We start from the raw sequence: 19,967 nt of genomic DNA, 5'->3' as shown, positions 1-19,967 counted from the left end.
CTTATCATTTGGTCATTTTCTGTGTTTGTAGTTCTTAATTTGTAAACCCGGTAAATGGAACTTTTAAATTCTCTGGGAAAAGACGTAAATTTGTATTTAGTTCTCTGTGGCCTTTGATTGTATTTTTCCTATAGTTTATGATCCTCATTAGAGAAATGGTTTCCCATTACTTGCCCCAGGGGATTTACTGAGTGGGTGGGCTGTGTCCCTTCTGAAATGTTGCCTTAGGACTTGGACCCTGTTTGTGCCAGTGAGACTCACAATCCAAACCACCCCCAGAACAGGAGACCTTGATGCTGGTGCTGATACCTGCATTAGTCTGAACAACACGTGGGCTGGTTAATTCACATCCACAATTTATTTTAAAATGTATGCTAGACATTTGTTTTAGCCTCTTGTCTTGCTGAGTCCTTGAAAGACTTCAGAACGTTATAGTTTTCAGTTTTCACTCTCTCCTTCCCTTGACCTACTGGGTGTCGGAGGTGCCAACAGTGACTAAAACCATGTAAAGGCAATTAACGGGAGAGGATAAGGACATACTATTCGTAAGATGGAATGCTGGCTCTTGGCGCTCCAAGCTGTGTGGAGAGAAGGACTGGGCATTATCCCCATAAACTCCTTTTCATTCTCCAGCTTCTGTCATTCAGAGTCCACTATAATGCGAAGAGAGAAGTCATTTTTAGTTATTTCAATTTAGATGATCTGCAGCTATATCCATCTTACTGTCATCCCCATACCCTACGTGAGATGGGAGTAGTCAGTGATTTTCCAGGCTCGGTGGAATAGGAAACTTTGAGGCCACCCTTGTATCCCAAGGAGGTTGACTCCTGCCCCGATGTACCTTGGAGAGCACTCCTTGGTGAAGGATGGTGGATTGACTTGATAAGCACCAGAGACAAAGGGAACTTGTTCTCCTATACCTGGAGTGAGATCACCTCACTCACCTGACAAGGTCCCTTACACTAAGAATTTTGGCCAAAGTACCAGATAGCTTAAGGAACTTTAAATTCCATTCAAAGAAATCCAAAAAACAGTCACTGGGAGAAAAACGACCAGCCATCTAATTCATTCTCCTAGCTCCAGGCTGATGTTTGAATGAAGATGATGAAATTTTCATCTTGTGTCTCCTGGTGCCTCCAGCCTCAGTTTTGCTGGCAGAGCCTCTATAAAAAGAGTTGAATTGCTGTGAGGAGAAAGCAAAAGTCATTATCCAAATCAAAAGTGTCTTCCGCTTTTCCTACCAGTTGTCTTGAACCTTCCAAACAGACCCTCAGCCTTCTCCAGACCATGAAAGCATTCCCTGTATTTTAGGGGACGGCCCAGTGTTAAACCCAATTTGGATTCAGGAAATGTGGCCACCATATTTATGACTTTCAGTTAAGGAAGTTGGAAACTGAAAATTGAAACTGTCAAGTTCAGTCCCTGAAACTCCTTCAAACCAAGTCAACTCTAAATGGAAAACAGCTGTGCTTCAATTTAATGAAATGCTTCAAACCTCTTGAAGTGAGTGTGATAAGGTGAGGTCTCCACACACTTCAAAGATTTTCCCGTGCCGAAAAGCTTGACTTCCCTCACCTCTCTGTCCCCCTACATGTCTCTGCATCTCCTGCGAGGATCCTTACTGGGCTGTGGCCATTGTACTTTGCTGAGAGGGCAGTCTGCTTTGAATAGCACCCTTCAAAGTAAATTACATTTCCACAATGGTTTTTAAATGCAAATGTGGAAGCCAGAGGTTAGTGGCCACCTTGCAGGGTACCACTCTGCTCCAGCTATGCCTTTCCTACCTAGACTTTGTCCCGGGAGTGGCCTGCCTGGGCTGGACTCCAAGTGGCCCATATTTGGGGAGCCGCCTGCAGTGCCCTTCTCCGTCGGGTCCGCCTACTGGCCAGGCTGCTGCTGGGCCCTCATCATGTCCACAGCATAGGTTGAAAGGCTGTACTCACTCATTCCTCACTGGAGAATATATACAGTAAGGTTCAGGGCCAGATGACTGAGGCCAGTTGCTGCTTCTCTGCTGCCTGTGCAGTTCAAGAGACATGGGTAAAAAACGTTTTCTTCATTTCATAGCCACAGGCCAGGTTTCTCAGCATGAAACCAGAAACGCCATGGCAACCTGCAAATTTTAGCTTTGCCTTGCATCTCCGTAGGGTAACGTGCACCCTGGTCTCAGAAGCATGACCACAGAGTTACTGAAAATATTATTCAACAGAGTTGAAGTGGCAGTGTCATCTTATTTCTAGCTTGGAAGGCCGGCTGCAGAGCAGGGGCTGGTAGCTCTGCTTTTAACAGAGGGTGAATAGGGTGTTAGCTCACCTGCTGGTGGGAGTTCTACTTTTCCTAGGTGTTCTTAAAATACCTTTGCAGGAGCTGCGTTTTAAATGTGAATCCAAAATGTAAAGTCCACACACCTTACCCTCAGGTGCTTAACACAGAACTTGGAAATCTTAGTAACTAAGGCGGAAGTTGCTCTTCTCCTACTGGAGATGACTTCATCTGTGGAGTTAGATGTTATTGTATAGAAGCAGTCTAGAGGGGTTATGAATCACCGTTAAGATACTGTTCTTTCAGGAACATCAGAAGTTACTGTCCCGAGTTTTTATAACCACTTTCAACTCTCTTCAGTGTAGGAGTGGCTTATTCGTTGTCACCTTATGGGTCAACCCTTGCTAGTTAGCTCACCACTCCCGCGTTTTCTAGTACCTGGGAGAGGTTGTCTGCCGTAGGACCACGTCACATTGGCCTCTCTGGAGTCATTCGTACACTGACTCACCGAATCGGCAGTCTACTCTGTGCCCCAGGCACTGTTCCTGGAGTCAGGGAAATGGTGGCCAACATGATGGACAAGGTCCGGACCTCATGGAGCTTCTGTTCCTGAGAGGGGAGGAGGCTTGAATGTTAATGTCAGGGAGTAGTGGATGTCCTGCAGAATGCTACAGCAGAGCAAAGGAGTAGTTCAGGGAGCGGGAGTAGGGCTTCACGGGAGACGTGCTATGTTAGAGGGCACTGAAGACAGCTGAAGGGAGTGACGTTTGGCAGATTCTTGAATATACTGAGGGCACCATTCATATGAAGATCTGGGGAGGTGCACTCCAGGCTGGGGGAACAGTAAGCACAAAGGTCCTGAGACAGGAACAAGTTTGGTGTGTTAGGGGAGTGAGCAGCAAGGAGGTCCTGGGGGCTTGAGTGGAGCGAAAAAGGCAAATAGTGGTGGGAGATGGGTTCAGAGAGGCAGGCAGGACACATAGGACTTTTTTTTTCCTTAGGTCGCGCCCCGGGGCTTACAGGATTTTAGTTCCCCAACCAGGGATGGAACCCATGCTCCCTGCAGTGGAAGCGCGGAGTCCTAGTCACTGGACCACCGGGGAATTCCTTAGGACTTTTTTGTCCCAGCTATTAAACAAATAAATATAGAATAAATAAAACAAATAAGCCATAAAATAAGTAATAAGGGGTGTAATGTCCAGCATGGTGACTGTCATTAATAATACTGTATTGAATACTTGAAAGTTGCTGAGAGAGATCTTAAAAGTTCTCATGACAAGAAAAAAATTTTGTAACTATGTGTGGTGATGGATGTTAACTAGACTTATTGTGGTGATTATTTCATAATATATACAAATATTGAATCATGTACACCTGAAACTAATATAATGTTACATATCAATTACATCTCAATTAAAAAAATATATATATATGGTGGGGGATCAGTTAGATATACACATGCAACAAAAGGGAAGCTGGACTGTACCTCATTCCTTACTCAGAAGTCAATTTTAATTGGAATATCCTTTAAATGAGTAATTAGAACACTAATGCTTCTAGAAGAAGAATATAGAATATAGATATTCTTCACAATATAGAAGAATAGCTTCATGACTTCAGCATAAGGAGATATTTCTTAAACAGGATACAAAAACAGTAACCATAAGGGAAAAAGTTGATAAGTTACATTACTTTAAGAATTTCTGTTCATCAAGTCACCAAGAGAGTGAAAAGGCAAATCTTAAGATCTTATTTGTGAAGCATAAGCCAACAAAGGGCTCACATCCAGGCTATATAAAGAACTACAAATCAGTAAGAAAAGGCAACTGAACAGAAGAATGAGCAAGAGACTGAAATAAGAACTTCACATGAAATAAATATCTGAATGGCCAATAAACATATGAAATGTACTCAACAGCATTACTAATTAGGGAAATGCAAATTAAATTCACAATGAGATGCCCCCATTTATCCACCAGAATGGCAAAAACTAAAAAGATGGAAAATACTGAGTGTTGACAGGATGTGAAGCAACTAGTTTCTAAAACATTGCTGGTAAGAGTGCAAATTGGTACAACCAATTTGGGAAATGATCTGGCATTATCTATTAAAGCTGAACATGTCTTAGTTTTAACAGAATTACTCTAGATGACTGGGTGGCTTAAGAACAACAGAAACTTATTTCTGATAGTTCTGGAGGCTGGGAAGTCAAGATCAAGGTGCTTGCTGGCAGATTTGGTGTCTGGTATGGGCCTGCTTCTGGTTTATAGATGGCCATCTTCTCCCTATACCCTCACATGACAGGTGAGGTGAGGGAGCTCTTCTGGGATCTCTCTTATAAGGGGTCTCTCTTATAAGGGCACCAATCCCGGTCATGACGGATCTACCCTCATGACCTAATCACTCCCAAAGGCTCCACCTCCACATACCATCACATTGGAGGCTGGGTTTCAACATATGAATTTTGGGGAGACATAAACATTCAGTCTATAGCACAAATCCATACCTGATGACCCAGCAATACCATTCCTAGGTACATACCTAGAGAATGTTCAATAGCATTCATAATAGCTACAGAGTAGAAACAACCAAATGTGCATCGTAATGAAAACAGTGACTATATTGAGGCATATGAAATATTATACAGTAATACAGATGAGTGAGTTATGGTTACATGTAAAAATGGATGATTCTCACAAACTTGAGCAAAAGAAGTCAAGGACTAAAAAAAAACACGTTTTATAATTCCATTTCTATAAACTTCTTAAAATGGCGAGATGAATGATAGTGTTTACGGATGGATGTTTATGTGATAAAACTATACAGAAAAATAAGGAAGAGTTATAAATGGATATCAGTTACATTTCTGGGTGTCAGAGTGGGTACTGATAAGAAGGGACACAAATGGGTCTTCAAGGGTACTGGTGAAGTAGATAAAATCTACTTATTTAATTTATTTATTTTTGGCTGTGTTGGGTCTTGCTGCACGCGGGCTTTCTCTAGTTGTGGCGAGCGGGGGCTACTCTTCATTGCAGTGCGCAGGTTTCTCATTGCGGTGGCTTCTCTTGTTGCGGAGCACAGGCTCTAGGCTCATGGGCTCAGTAGTTGTGACTTGCAGGCTGAGTAGCTGTGGCGCATGGGCTTAGGTGCCCCGCAGCATGTGGGATCTTCCTGGATCAGGGCTCGAACCTGTGTCCCCTGCATTGGCAGGTGGATTCTTAACCACTGCGCCACCAGGGAAGCCCTTAATTTATGATAATTCATTGAGCTGTACATCTGTTTTGTGTTCTTCACTGTGTATCTTATACTTCACAATAAAAAGGATTTAAGATGAACTTAAACAGGTTCAAGCTTATCCCTGTGACAAAGTCATTTCCTCTCCCTTGATAATTACTAGTAACTGACATTTGTTGAGGGGTATTCTGAGCCAGGAGCTGTATTAAGTATTTTATATACATTATCTCTGATTGCAATAATCCTGTAAGTTAGCTACTTTTATTATCCCCATTTTACAGATAAGGAAACTGAGGCTTGGATGGGTGAGGTAACTTGCCAAGGGTCACACGGCTACTAAATGGCAGCCCACCCCTGTCCTCCCCGGAAGCCTGGCGCTTAACTGCTGCGTGTTCTCCTCTCCACACATGCATCATCCTGCTGCTACATCTTGAGGGCAACCTCCAAATCCCGCACGGCATCTGTCCCAGTGCCATTGTACAGTATAAGCTTTCAATAAACGTTGAGTGAATAATGAATAAAGGCCCCATTCTTTTCATCCACTTCCTCTCATGTACTGGGTGCGGTAGCACAAGGTTTTCTTGCCTGGGCGAAGTTCCTGAGGTTTCAGGCAGAGGAAAAATAACAGGAAAGCCTCCTGCTTGTGGCTGATGCTAGTTTTGCTCACCGGGGTCTGTCAGACAAATTCCCTGCTTCCTTTTTTACTTTCCTGAGCTCCAAGACATCTGTCTCACTACATCGTGTTCCTCCACGGCCTGCCACTCAGGAGGCGGAGATGGAGACGCAGCCAGGCTGTGTGCCCACCCGCTGCTTCCGCCTCCGGAGGGGGTTCCAGGTGCAGCCCTTCCACAGGCCCCAGGTGGGCCAGGAGGGTGCAGGGCGCAGAGCCCAGCCATTCTAAATAAAACTCCCAGTCCCACGTCGCTGCTGGTTTCCCAAGGTCTTCTGAGGCAAAAAAGACTTGGTTGGGAAGGAAAGTAACTGTTGATCTGGAACTTTCAGGCCCTGTTCAGTGGCGGTTTGTCACTGGCTTTGAAGCTGGAGCTGCTCGCTAATGCTGTTGTGTGCAAAGCAGCTGCGTGGGGCTCCAGGAAATATCACCAGCTCAGCCTTTGCCACCTGCCTTCCCTGTGTGCTCTTTTCCTGGTTTTCGAAGATTAAAAATCAACAACAACAACAAAAGAGGAAATCAAAATTTGAGAACTCTACACATATTTTCCTGGATGATTTTGACCACAATCTCAAGCTGTCCAAAACAGCTAATTATTTACAATTTCCTCACCCACCCCTCACCTCTCCCAAACTGGCTCCTCCTCTTGGCTTTTGACACCTACCCACATACCCACCTTATGCTCCCATCACCAGGAACTGAAATCTAGGGGTCCCTGGACTCCTTCCTCACCCACCTTTGCCCACCCACACCCACCCATGAGTACCGTCCATTTGGACCTGACAGTCTTTTAGAGCCAGGAGAACTTGGGCCAATCCTTTGTTTTATAGACAACTTGAAGCCACATAAATAATGTCCTTAGAGTGAGGATTACTAGGCACTAAAAAGGTTACATGTGGTCTATAATGTCCATCAGGAGAATCTCTATAAATCTGTAGAGGGTGATGTAAGAGGGTCAAAGTCTCTTCCAGGTCTTTTTTCCCATAATTTCTCCCTCTAGCTTGTAATAAATGATGTTTGCTGTGACCTACCTAAGCATGAATACCCTCCTTTACTGATAGAACCTTGAGTTTGTGCAAGTATCAGCCTTTCAGGGGAAACTAGCCTTTCCTACCCAGCCCCAGGGATGAATCTTGATTAACTTAAGGCAATCACTTTCCTTGACAGTGATTAGTTTAGGAATGGACATGTGACGTAATTCTTGCCAATGGAGTGTGAGGGAAGTTTCTTGTGTGCTTCTGGGAAACTTAAAAAGCAACACTAGTGAGGCTGGGTCATATTTCCCCTGATGGCCTTTGGTGGTGTTTTGTGAGTATATGAGGCCTGGAGTTTTGGTGCCTACATTATAGTCACGGAGTGATGGGCCTGAGGGCAGAAACCAAGACATGGGGGTAGCCGAGGCAAAACATGAGTAGAGGCCAGGCATCAGCTGAACTGCTCTATCATTGGACTTCCTGTTACAAGAGGTGGTATATTTATGCATTTCACTTATGTGGTTGAATTGGGGTTGCTGTTACTTGAAGCTGAGAACCTCCTAACTGATCCCTCTACGTTTGACAAAGATGCAGTCTTCTCTCCCACTCCCTGTTCTCCTTCCATCATTAAGGCACCAGTTTCAGGCTAGCTTTCTTCTTAGGAGGGGTTGGGATTTTAATAAAATCCTTATAATCTGTCACCTGAGTCTCCTCACCAAATGCTTGGTGAAGGTTAGACTTTGAATCTCTGGTCGTGGAATAGAACAGTGTTAAATGAAGTCCCCAATCAGGTCCATCAAAATCAAATGGAAAGTAGCCAAAGTCTCTTAATTGACCTTTCTCCAAAGAAAATATACAAATGGCCAATAAACGAATGAAAAGACAGCATTGCCAATTGTTAGGGAAACACCAGTCAAAACCATAGTGAGATATCACTTCATACGCACTAGGAAGGCTGTGATCAAAAAGAATGACATAAACAAGTATTGGTGAGGATGTGAAGTAATTAGAATTCTCATACACTGCTGGTCAGAGTGAAATGGTGCAGCTGCTTTGGAAGAGTCTGGAAGTTCCTCAGATGGTTAAACATAGAATTGCTATATGACCCAGCAACTCCACCCCTAGGAATATACCCAACAGAAATGAAAACATAGGCCCCCTATAAACACTTGTACATGAATGTTCATAGCAACAATATTCATAATAGCCAAAAAGGAGGAACAACCCAAGTGCCCATCAACTGATGAATGAATAACCAACAACAGCAGCAAAATGTGGCCTATCCATATAATGGATTATTATTTGATAATAAAAAGGAATGAAGTCCTGATGCTTGCTACCATGTGGATGAGCCTGAAAAATACTAATCGAAGTGAAAGGAGCCAGTCACACAAAAATGACATATTGTGTGATTCCATTTATATGAAATGACCAGAACAGGCAAATCCAGAGAGACAGAAAGTGGATTAGAGGTTGTCGGGGGCCAGGTGTTAGGGAAGATGAGGCGTGACTGCTAAAAGGTATGAAGAAAACATTCAAAAATTAGATTGTGGTAATAGTTGTGCAACTCTGAATATACTAACAGCCATCGAACTGTATGCTTTAAATGGGTGAATTTTATGATATGTGAATTACATCTCAATAAAGATGTTTTAAAAAGAAATCTAGGGCTTCCCTGGTGGCACAGTGGTTAAGAATCGACCTGCCAATGCAGGGGACAAGGGTTCGAGCCCTGGTCCGGGAAGATCCCACATGCCGTGGAGCAACTAAGCCCGCGAGCCACAACTACTGATCCTGCGTGCCTAGAGCCCGTGCTCCGCAATAAGAGAGCCACCACAACGAGAAGCCTGCGCACCGCAACGAAGACCCGACGTGGCCATAAATAAATAAATATCTTTAAAAAGGTAAGGGTATAGGCAAAAACAATTTCTCTATAGAATAATAGTAAATCTGATTTATGTGCATCTAAAAATGATCACTTGGGGTGTTTAAATTATAGACTCCCTGGCATCACCTGAGAATTACAGATTGTACCGTCTTCTTGGGATGCATAGCTCCCCAGAGATGCTAAAGTTGGGCAACCAAGAGATCAGTGGAGCATTCTGGCCTCCAGAATAATGGTTCCCAACTAGTGGAAGATGTTTATTTGCGTAAAGGATGCTGAGTGTTTCATACATAACCATAACACAGTGCATGATGAATATACAGTTGTGGCAGAGTTTTACAGTCAGACATACCTTATCTTGAGTCCTGGCTCTGTTAACCTGAAAGCCGTGTGAACTCTGGAAAGTTACTTAAACCTCTTCAAGTGTGTTTTATAATTTGTAAAATGGGGATAAAAATATAACTTCCATGGGGCTGATGTAATAACAAGTTTAAAGAATCTGTGGTGCTTCATTACAGTGTCTGGCACCTAATAAGCTTTTCTCTGAGTGGCATGGAGTTGATCTATTCTGAAGTCCATCCTTATATCAGTTGAAATCTTAGGAAAACACTACATTGGAAGAGCATTAGCTCAAGGGCACTGAGAAATACCTTTATTGAACTGCTAGCCATAGGGTGAAGTCCATAGCACATAAACCCCATGAGAGTAAGGCTCCATTTTTGGCTCCATGCTGTGTTATCAGTGTCTGGAGGGTAGTGGTTCTTACATATTTGTAGAGATCCAGAGCTTTTCAATAATTATTGTGAGTTAATGTTCCCTGAGTCCCTTGCCATAATATGAGCAAGACCATTTGCCTGATTGCAGACACCTGGTGTCTTAGTCAGCCTGGCTGCTATAACAAAATATCATTGGCTTAAACAACAGTTATTTATTTCTCACAGCTCTGGAAACTGGGAAGTCCAAGACCAAGGCGCTGACTGATTCAGTTCCTAGTGAGAAATCTTACTGGCTGGAAGACAGCTGCTTTCTTGCTGTGTCCTCAAAACTGTGTCCCTTCCTTAAAAGCCACTAATCCCATTATAAGGGCCCCACCATCCTGCCCTCATCTAACCTTCCAAAGGTCACATTGGGGGTTAGGGCTTCAACATATGAATTTGGAGGGGACATAATTCAGTCCATAGCACCTGGCATTTTTCATCCAGCCCCAGCTCACCAGCAAGTATCTGATGCTTCCAACCCCACCTCCATCAGCTACACCTGCCAGAGATCTTTCTGCTTCTGCCCACTCGTCTTCCTGTGAGTATCCTTGACTCCACACTACTCCCCACAGCTTTGGCCAGCTTTTCTTCATATTATGGGATCTGTTGCTGTTGACCAGCTGCTCAGCTGACCCACATCGTCAGCTATGAAGCCACAGTAGGCAACATTTGTAGAGCCTCGTGTCAGTCCTGACAAATCTTTATGTTCTCAAAACTCCTGTGAATGTCACCCAGGAGAATGCCAGCAGACACAGAAATATCTTTGAAAAAGAAGGTTTTTGCTCCCATCATGGTAGGACCAAGGTCTCTGTTAGACGAGTTGGCGTGCTCTGCTTTGACGGGCTGAGCTAATGGCTCCAAATTGCACAGCCTTTTCCACTGGCACATCCCCATCTCATTTGCTGTAGATTATTGCCATGAGCCAGCGTCAACACTTGTATCTCCTAGGTCTCTGCTCCTTGTCTCTGCCAGTGGTGTTTGTTCACAGGCATTGTTTTCTAACATGCCTTGCTGGGTGATCGCTTGCCTGGGTTTCTAACCTCTCCCTCCACAGATTGTTTGCTTTCTCTCCTAGAGCTATGTGTTTCCTGCACCTCCCAAATCAGTATCATCTGTGAATTCAAAACACCCCTTGTTCCTGGAGGCGAGGCGAGAGGCCACATGGCCTGGCTGTCTTCTTGGTCCAGAGGCTCCTACCCAGCTAAGACGTTTTTCAACCCATTATGTCTTCATCATGGTCCGAGGGGTTGTCTAACCAACCACTTACATCCTAATCCATTTCTTTATTATTGATACTTTATTTCACTGACGTTATCACAGGGCCTGGCAGAATGTAAATACTCAAGTGAAAAGTAGTTCTACTAACCAACTAGTAGTCAATATGAAACTATCATTATTGCCAAACTGAGGGATTCCAGTCAAAAGCAAGACTTGACATTTCAGTTGGCCTATTCAGTTTCAAAATGGGGTTACACCAATTTCATTAATTTAAAAAAAAAACAACACAGCTTTGTTGAAATATAATTCACATACCACACAACTCACCCCTCGCAAATGTACATTTCAGTGTCTTTAGTATATTCACAGGGTCATTCAACCATCACCACAATCTAATTTTAGTGCATTTTCATCACCCCAAAAAGAAACCCTATGGCCATTAGCAATCACTCCCTATCCACACTTCCCCCCGGCCCCCGCCCACATCCTCAGCCCCAGGAAACCACTAATCTACTTTCTTTCTCTTTAGGTTTGCTTATTCTGGAAGTTTCATGTAAATGGAATCATCTTTTGTGACTGGCTTCTTTCAGCACTATGTTTTCAAGGTTCACCCATGTTGTAGCATGTGTCAGAACTTCATTCCTTTTTATTATCAAACAACATTCCATTATATGAATGTACCACATTTTATTGATGAAGATTTGGGTGGTTTCCATTTTTTGGCTGTTAGGAAAAATACTGCTATGAGCATTGGTGTGTAAGCTTTTGTGCAGACTTTCATTTCCACTTCTCTTGGGTGTATAATTAGGAGTGGAACTGCTAGGTCATAGGGTACCTAAGATTTGGGGGAACTGGCAAACTGCTTTCCAAAGTGGCTGGGCCATTTTACGCTCCCACCAGCAGTACATAAGGGTTCTAATTTTTCCGTATCCTCATCAATACTTACTGTCTATCTTTTTGAGCACATCCATCCTAGTGAGTGTGAGGTGATACATTTACATTTTCTTGATGACCAACAGGATCTTTTTGTGTGTTTATCAGCCAGTTTTATATCTTCTTTGGAGATGTATCTTTTCAGGTCCTTTGTCCATTTAAAACATTGGCTTGCTTGTCTTTTTGTTGTAAGAGTTCTTTATATATTCTGGAAACAAATCCCTTATGAGATGCATGGTTTGCCCATATTTTCTCCCATTCTGTGGATTGTCTTTTCACTTACTCGATATGTCATTTGTAGCACAAACACTTTCTTAATTTTTAGGAAGTCCAATGCATTTCTAAATCATTATTTTTTTCTTTTGTTGCTTGTGGTTTGGGAGTCAGATCTAAGAAACCATCGCCTAAATCGAGGTCATGAAAATTTACTCCTATGTTTTCTTCTAAGAGTTTTATAGTTTTAGCTTTTACATTTAGGTCTAGGGTCCATTTTAAGTTAATTTTTGTGTACGGGGTGAGGAAGTCTAATTTCATTCTTTGACAGGTGTAATCTTTTTTTGGAACAGTGGAAAATAACTCAGACCCACTTTCTAGCCTTGTGCTGTAAGGCTGCAACCCATGCCCTACCCATACCTACCTCCCAGGGCACCTGGGGATGAAGGAAGTGGTGCCTCAGATGCCATTTTGGAAAAGATGAGCATGGAAAGCATGAAGCTTTCCTTGAAGCCAAAGAACCAACAGACTGTGGAACCAGCTTTGGATTTGAACTGGCAGCATCTCTTTTGCAGCTGCCCACTGCTCTCCTGGTTGTTAAATTGGGAGCAACATGACACTGGGGGACACCTCAGGCTTTGTAAAGTGCCGAATGTTAAGTGTCTTCGTGTTCCTGCCCTTGGCAGAGCCCTGCCTGGAGGAAAGAAATAAGGCCCAGTGCTTACCAAGCCTAGACACCATTCTGGGTGTTTTACCTGTGTTCACGCCAGTGAGTGAACCTGTGAGCATGGCTTTACGAGTCCTTGGCTGTGGGCATCAATGCCAGCCCTGTTCTGCTGGCTCCTCCCTGAAAGGGCAGAGGGTAGGGACAGCAGGGGAGGAATGGGGAGCCAGGGGGAGCAGGAACAGGGAAGGGAGTCCATCAGAGGGAGAAGGTGGCATGTGGGGTAAAGGAGCATCTTACGGCAAAGTGGAGGTGGAAGAAAAGATACTCACAGGGGAGCGCTGCACCTGCCCTGCTCCTCCCCTACGCAGCATCAGCAGGTTGCCCACGCACACCTGGGCTCAAGGAGGCGCCTTCTCTGCCAGGGCTGCCCAAAGGCTGTGTGCGTGCGTGCGTTGGGGGGACGTCTTGATGTCGTCCTCATGTTGTCTCTCTTTGTGGACTAAGTCCTGCTCTTCGTTCTGCCTCCCCTGGGTTCTCTGGTCTTTGCCCTTCTTCTGGGTCTCTAGTCCGCCCAGGGACACACAGAGGTCAGACCTGGGGCCTCAGCGCTGCTCCATCCAGAAATCTGCGTTTCTAAAACCTACATTTCCATGCCTACACAGTCACTCTCGGTTTTAAAAAACCTCCTATTGAGTTCTCTCTGGTCCTGGTGGACCACACGTTGACCTTTACCCCTCTGTTCCCTGGGTGCTCCAGCGTCCACCCTTCTTCCTAAATCTTTAGCTGTTGGATGGCAGATTATTTTAAATTATTTGTTTTGAATTACTTTATAAATGATACTTATCTGGAAACTCAGAAAGTACAGAAAATATGAGAGAAAATGAAAACAAAAAGCAATCGATGTTTGGTTTACTAATCCTGTGAGTGAAAATACACTTACACATAAACAGTGACATGAGTTAATACTTTAAAGAGACTTAGCTGAAGTATTTTTAGTGACAAGTTTTAAGAGAGGATTTAAACGTGCTTATTTGACAATGATTGTACGTTTAATTCCTTTCAATTCAGTAATCCTTTATGTCTGGCATATTGTTCTCTCCCCTGTTCTCTTAGCCACTGACATTTCTACATCCTGCATCACCTTCTCTCTAGACCAAGATGCTGCTATTAGTTGTGCTGTCAAATGAAAACGTTTTTCATTGACTGAAAAATTAGTTGTGTTGTCAAATGCTGAATTAAATGCATGCCAGCTTCTTTATTGCAGGACTTTTCAGAGCCTTTAAGTGCTAACATAATTTCCTAGGAAGGAAAGACTGTACGTAGCATTGCCCAAACTTGACTTGTAGAACAGCCCCACACTTAAAATAAAAAGGATGTTTCAACATCTTGCTAGGAGTTAGGGTTCCCTGGAACCCCATTTTGGAAGCACCTCTTTACATCAAGCCATCCAGGTTTTCACCTGGCTTACTTCACACCCTGAAGCCAATAGCACAGGATTCCAAGGCATGGGCTGAGTTGAGAAGTAGCTTGTAGCTAACCCTGATTTCTGTGTGAAGCAAACCTAGGATGAAATAGAACACTGGACATGGAATAGAACACAGGGCTTCATGTCTTGGTGTTGCCACTCAAAAACCATGTGAATTTGGTTAATCACAGCTGAGGTTGTTTCCTTGCCTGCAAACCGGGGATAAGATCTGCCTCTCAGGGTTGTTGTAAAGAATAAATGACATTGTTTCTGAAAGAGCTTAGTTAAATGTAAATGCTGTAGACAAGTAATTTTAAGGTGTTTATTAGTATAGGAACCAACCCAAAAATTGTAACCTTATTAATACTGTGTTTTATCAACTTGGCTCATGCCTGGTGCTCCAGAACCCACAGGCCTCTCTTACCTGGCAGACAGCATCCTTGCTCTACAAGACCTCCTGGAGAGACACACCGAAGCACCTGCTCTGCTCTGCCCAGCCCCTCCCCAGCCCACCGTGGGGATCCACTCCTTTCATGTTGCAAGTCCTACTGCACAAGGATGCCCAACTCCTGGGTCCTGAGAACTGAGCTCCGCCTGTCCTGGAGGGTAAGAAGCGGTCAGGCACCAGGAAGCCATTGCTTCCCTCCCCACTGCCACTCCATCAACAGGTCCTCACTGAGCTGAGGCTCCAAAGGAAAAGAGCACAATAGCAAACACCCAGAGCTAGAAATTGGAGGCGCACCACCTGCCAAGGGTCCTCTCTCCATGCGGTGGGACCCGGCATGAGCCACCAACTTCGGAGGGTCTCTTTCTTCTTCTGGTAAAATATCTGGCAGGCCGACCTTGTGAGAGTTTTGCAGATAAGAAAGAAAAAGGATGTCAAGCCCCTAGCCCCCAGGGAGCTTGCATATTAGTGTGGGAGAAAAGACAGACACTCTAAATGAGAGCAAGTGACTTTCTTATGATGAAGTAGCTGCCATGAGACAGAATGAGCCACGCACACACAGCTGTGGGCTGCTTCAAGTGACCGTGGCCGAGGAACTCAACTGGTCATGGTGTGATGGTGCCTCAGCTGGGGCGGCCATAACAAAATACCACAGACCGGCGGTGCTTAAACTACAGACATTTATTTTCTCACAGTTTCTGCACTTTCTCACAGTGGAGGCTGGAAATCAGAGATCAGGTGCCAGCATGGACGAGTTCTGGTGAGGACTCCCTTCCTGGCTTGCAGATGGCCACCTTCTCACTGTGTCCTCACATGGCCTTTCCTGGGTGCATGCATGTGTGGAGAGAGAGCTCGCTGGTATCTCTTCTTCCAAGGCCACCAATCCTATCAGGTTAGAACCCTACCCTTATGACCTCATTTACCCTTAATTACCTCCAAATACAATCACCTTGGGGTTAGGGCTTCAGCTTATGCACTTGGGAAGACACAGTTCATTCCAGAGCAAATGGTAATGAGGTCAAGGCTGTGCACTGGGTTCCCAGGGGGGTCAGCTGACTCACCCTGGTTCTAGGCACAGGTCCTACCTGGGTCTGCTCACGGTGTAGGGGGGTGGATGCAATGCAGACCATGTTCACCACTGGAATGGCAAAATGTGAGACCCCCTAAATGGAGTCCAGTTTTACTCCTTCCTTTGAAGGATGAGGAAATCACGGCTCCCAAAAATGAAGTGATAAGTACTCTCAAGGTCCCACAGTCCAAATCCTGACTCCCTCAGGGATTCACATTTTAAAAATGTGATTTCTGGAATAATCATGCTCATTTAAGCCACCTTGAACACATCCAGGGCTGTGTATTTCCTGTATCCCAGGCAGATGTTCCCACTTGCTCTTGCTTAATGTCAGACCATTGTCAATAGATTTTTAGCAGCCCCATGATTAACTCTTGAGGCAGGTAACCCAGAGCCCAAACTACTCTATTTCTACCACTTTCCATTTAGAAACTTCTGGAGCCTCCAAGGAAACCCTAGGGCTCCTGGAACACAAGCAGGAATCACTTACTCTAGTCCAAGATCCTTATTTGAGAGACCGTCAGGCCCAGAGGACAGTGGCTTGCCCAGAGTTATACAGGAAGGACAGGAAGTTATCGCCAAGCCTGGAACAGAACCAAGGGCTCCACTCAAAGCCTTGAGCTTCTTTCAGTCCAGAAGACCCAAAGCTCAACCCAGTGTCAGAATCACATGGGTGTTTAAAACATTGGGCTGGCCAAAAAGTGCCTTCGGTTTTTAAGTAAAAATAAAAGACACAGTTTTCATTTTCACCAAGAACTTTATTGAACAATGTATTCATTCTTTTATTCCACTACCTTCTGCCATTTTTCAGGCAACTTCATAATTCCATCTTCCCCAAACTTTTTATCTTTTTGAGCAAAGAACTGTTCCAGGTGCCTTTTACAGTCTTCCAGGGAATTGAAATTTTTTCCATTAAGAGAATTTTGTAAGACCGAAATAAATGGAAATCAAACGTGCAATGGCTGGTGAATATGGCAGATGAATCAGAACTTCCCAGCCAAGCTGTATCTGTTTTTGCCTGGTCATCAAAGAAACATGCGGGGGCTTCCCTGGTGGCGCAGTGGTTGAGAATCCGCCTGCCGATGCAGGGGACACGGGTTTGTGCCCCGGTCCGGGAAGATCCCACATGCCGCGGAGCGGCTGGGCCTGTGAACCATGGCTGCTGAGCCTGCGCGTCCAGAGCCTGTGCTCCGCAACGGGAGAGGCCACAGCGGTGAGAGGCCCACGCGTACCGCAAAAAAAAAAAAAAAAAAAAAGAAAAAGAAACATGCGGTCTTGCGTTATCCTGACGGAAGATTATGGGTTTTCTGTTGACTAATTCCAGACGCTTTTCGTCAAGTGCTGCTTTCTGTTGGTCTGATTGGGAGCAGTACTTGTTGGAATTAATTGTTTGGTTTTCCGGAAGGGGCTCATAATAGAGGACTCCTTTCCAATCCACCATATATACAACATCACCTTCTCTGGATGAAGACCGGCATTTGGTGTGGTTGGTGGTGGTTCATTTCGCTTATCCCACAATCTCTTTCATTTCACATTGCTGTACAGTATCCACTTTGCATCGCCTGTCACAATTTGTTCTAAAAACTGAATGTTTTATTACGTTTATGTAGAGAATCGCATGCGGAAATACAGTCAAGATGGGTTTGTTTGTTTGTTTTTGGTGTTTTTTTTTTGCGGTACGCGGGTCTCTCACTGCTGTGGCCTCTCCCGTTGCGGAGCACAGGCTCCGGACGCGCAGACCCAGCGGCCATGGCTCACAGGCCCAGCCGCTCCACGGCATGTGGGATCTTCCTGGACCGGGGCACGAACCCGTGTCCCCTGCATCGGCAGGCGGACTCTCAACCACTGCACCACCAGGGAAGCCCTGGGTTTTTTTCACTTAACTTATGTGGAACCCAAACATCAAAGTGATGAACATAACCAAGCTGGTGCAAATGATTTCAGTGCTTGATTTGGGTATTTTGAGTCTGTCGGCTATCTCCTGCGTGGTGTAACGTTGATTGTTCTCAATTAACATCTCGATTTGATCGCTGTCCGCTTCAGCTGGTCTACCCGACCACAGAGCATCATCCAGCGAGGAACCTCCAGCACGAAACTTCGCACACCACTTTTGACATGTTTGATCATGTCACAGCACCTTCTGCATGCACTGCACAAATCATTTTTTGAGTTTCAGTTGCATTTTTACCTTCTTTGAAATAATAAAGCATAATATGCTGAAAATGTTGCTTTTTTCCTTCCATCTTCAATCTTAAAATGGATCCCCCAAAATTCACTAATTTTGATAAGTCTTTTTTAAAATGCACATTGATGACAGCTGTCACATACAATCTAACAAAATTGTTTCGGATGAAGTTAAAGACAACTAAGTATTACTAGAGCTATCTTACGGAGAAAACCGAATGAACCTTTTGGCCAGCCCAATAGATGTTTTTCCAGGTACTTCTCCAAAGAATTCAGATTGGTAGGTCTCGAGTGGGGCCCTGGCATGGGGATTTTTAGGAAACACCAACTGGCTGATGGGGCTGATTTCACTATAAGCAGGGACATATGTTCAGGGTGGGAAGCAGCTTTATCAAAGGCAGGGATGTGAGTCCCTGAGGCTTTCAGGCCAAGCTGTCATTGACTTTGCAGATCCCTGTAGCACCAAGAGCTCTATTCTTATCTCTACCAAAGAACTAAATGGTGATTCCCAGAGCTATAGGTTGTGTCTGTTCCTGTAGCATCACTTGTTAGGCTCATCCAGAACGTGCCGAGCGCATGCCTATAGGTGGGGTCTGTTACGTAAACAGTAACAGGTGCAGACAGGCGGTCCTGCTAATGACCACCATCTGGACGAATAGACTTAAAAAAAACCCCAAAAACGTATGTGGTGGAATTTTCCCCTCTTTGTTTTCTTATTTCTGGTGGCTTAAATATTGTGTTTGGTTTAAATACAGACATGATCCGACCACAAATATTATGGGCAGAAAAGCCAACACAGCAGACTCCGTGGAGAGACTGTCGGTTTCAGGTAAGACATAAAAATAATGCGTGCTGCGTCTGCAGGTGTGCCTGGCTCTTCCTGGCATGTGTCACCTTGCTCCTCCAGAGGACGCCTCTGGGGAGTTGGTTTACTACCATTTTAGAGAGAAGTAATCGGAGGGGAAGAGGTAAGTCAGCTCCAAGTCACAGATAATCGGTGACAGAGTAGAGATGAAAGTGTGGATGGCATGTCTTAGCAGCAGCCAGGTCTAGCTTTGGTTCCTGGTCCCTGGAGGTGGGGCAGAGGAAGACTGAGTCCACGGCCCCTGGGACACAAGAACCGGGAATGGAACTCCAGTCAAGTGCTTGTTTTTGTTACGATGATGAATAGGACCATCTGAAAGGTAATCATCTGTGTAAAGTACATTTCAGTCTTGGGCCAGCTCCTCCTGACCCCTGGATATTAGCTGTTGCTACCTCCATGGTAATAGGGGGAGACAGTGTTGAACTCAGCTCTCAGGGCGCCCCTGGGGACAGGTGTCTCTGATCAGCTGGCCCCTTCACTATTTGGGAAGATGAGATTTCAATCCTGAAGATCCGGTCTTCACAGATTGTCACGGTTTGCATTTTATTTCTGGGGGCTGTGCACCTGGCCTTTGCCTAGGTCACCCACATGCTTTCCCCACTCTAGAAGCGAGTGGAGGTGGGCCTGACCCAGTCAGGAGGTGAGAACATGGCAGCCCTCTTTCCTATAGCTTGGGAATCAGAATCAGGGCTGGGGCGGCCCAGGGAGGGCGCTGGCAATTCCATTTTGACCTGTTAAGCCCTAGAGGACTCAGAGGTGAAAAAGACAAGGTCCCCTCCGTGTCCCAAAATTCATGGGATAATGCCAGGCAGAGGGACACAAGGGCTGGGTCTGCTCAAGCGGGGTTCTGTGGGAGCACAGAGGGAGGAGAGACCCAATTTGCCGCAGAGGGACACAGCTGGGGTAAGCTGGCCTCTCCAGGCTTCTAGAATCAGATTCTGCTACATCTGAAACATGGCAAGCCCAGGTTCCTTACAGAATCTCTTTAATGTATTTTATGTCTTCATGATTCTTGGAGGATCATGAGATGGCATAAAGGTATTGTGCTGGTCAGCTGCTTTGAGTCTCTTTGCTTCCGTGAGCAGCATTGGTGCTAGGCCAAGGAAGCCACTTATGAAAGTGAGA

The 19,967-nt window shown here is 44.9% G+C and overlaps 1 protein-coding gene across 2 annotated transcripts in view; it reads left to right on the top strand.

Moving 5' to 3' along the window:
- The window catches only part of CHCHD3 (coiled-coil-helix-coiled-coil-helix domain containing 3), a 449,179-nt gene that overhangs the window by 297,478 nt on the left and 131,734 nt on the right, over positions 1-19,967 (top strand). Inside the window, exons 8-10 of one of the 2 annotated variants that reach the window (XR_003795228.1) lie at positions 14,684-14,885; positions 15,439-15,616; positions 18,733-18,806. The gene's annotated coding sequence lies outside the window, so the exon portion shown is untranslated. Of the gene's footprint in view, positions 1-14,683; positions 14,886-15,438; positions 15,617-18,732; positions 19,202-19,967 lie in introns of those variants that run through there. The other variant, XR_003795227.1, reaches the window with a different exon arrangement.

Source organism: Monodon monoceros, unplaced genomic scaffold (genome assembly GCF_005190385.1).
Source record: "Monodon monoceros isolate NGI ecotype Baffin Bay Population unplaced genomic scaffold, NGI_Narwhal_1 Super_Scaffold_2, whole genome shotgun sequence".
Taxonomy (NCBI): domain Eukaryota; kingdom Metazoa; phylum Chordata; class Mammalia; order Artiodactyla; family Monodontidae; genus Monodon; species Monodon monoceros.
The sequence above is the reverse complement of the archived record's forward strand: the minus strand, read 5'-3'. Positions and strand labels throughout refer to the sequence as shown.